Genomic DNA, 1,186 nt, shown 5'->3' on the forward strand with positions numbered 1-1,186 from the left:
CCCCGACCCCCAGCCAGGGGGCGACCCCCAGGGCGCGGCAGACCTCTCCTGACGCCCCGCTGCCCCCCTCAGCAGTAGATGTCAGTCAGTCTACGCGTTCTGTTCCTGCTCTGTCTCTGGTGATTCCTCTCAACCCCCCCACCTCTGGCCTGTACTCCAGTTCTTGCAGGCATAAATGAATAAATCTTTTTTAAAAAATTTCCCTTCCCTGCGGTTCGCCCCACACCTCCAAGCCCTTCCCAGGAGCGACGCTTGCTGCTTCAGCCTGGCCTGGCCTGGCCTGGCCGGGGGTGAGCGCCCAGACCAGCCAGCCGGGCGGGGAGGCGGCCCGGAGCCTGGCAGGCAAGTCTAAGCCAGCACCTGCGTCCAGGGCCTCCCAGTGGCCCCCACGGACACACGCACCACTGACTGGACACAATGGCGGTCAGCACCATGGCCCATGGCGTCCGCCGTTCTTTGTGCCAGTTTGCAGAGGGAGAAAGAAAACAGAGAGGGAGGGGGGAAGTAGGCCCTGGTGGGAAGGGGACACGAGCACCCCAAGCAGTGTCCCAGGTAACTGCCTCCGCTGTGGTCATCTGGGGGAGGGGCTGCGTGGTCCTCAGGAGTGGGCGCTCCTGGTGAAGGGGTGGGGGCAGCGTGTTGCTCGGCACCCCACGTTCCCAGGATAAGCCCCCCAGGGGACGGCCCAGCATGGGGAGGGGTCCACAGGGGGCGTCCGACACCCCCCAGCTATCCGCCCTGGAGTTCCGAGTCAGCTCACACCCCTCTGCTCCCCCCGCAGCTCTCTGGACGACGCGGCCCAGAGCTGATGGCAGACAATGTCAGCCACTAACAACATAGCCCAGGCCCGGAAGCTGGTGGAACAGCTCCGCATCGAGGCCGGGGTAGAGCGCATCAAGGTGAGCGGGCGGCGGCGGGCGCACCGCGGGGCGGGGCGGGGGCGGCGGGAGCGCGGGGCCCCACCCTGCCTGCATCTGTCTGTGCCACTTGCCCCTCGGTCTCCTCGAGGGGAGCTGGCTGAGCCGCCTTCCTGAGGCGAGGCCCCCGCCATGGCCTCCCCAGCGCCAGGGGGGCTCGCCCGGCCGGGCCCTGCCCCGGGGAGCCAAGAAGGCCGCCTGGGGGCGCCTTCTCTCCCTTGGCATGGACAGTCACAGGTAGAGGCGGGGCCCAGACTTCTCGTGATCTG

At 67.9% G+C, this 1,186-nt stretch overlaps 1 long non-coding RNA gene across 1 annotated transcript in view; it reads left to right on the plus strand.

Moving 5' to 3' along the window:
- Positions 1-829, plus strand: part of LOC105854074 — a 78,716-nt gene extending 77,887 nt beyond the window's left edge. The window contains exon 3 of the long non-coding RNA XR_001145801.1: positions 782-829. This is a non-coding gene — a long non-coding RNA (uncharacterized LOC105854074). The remainder of the gene's footprint in view (positions 1-781) is intronic.
- The last annotated feature ends 357 nt before the right edge of the window (positions 830-1,186 follow it).

This window comes from Condylura cristata, unplaced genomic scaffold, assembly GCF_000260355.1.
Source record: "Condylura cristata isolate star-nosed mole 26May11 unplaced genomic scaffold, ConCri1.0 scaffold00025, whole genome shotgun sequence".
NCBI classification, from domain to species: domain Eukaryota; kingdom Metazoa; phylum Chordata; class Mammalia; order Eulipotyphla; family Talpidae; genus Condylura; species Condylura cristata.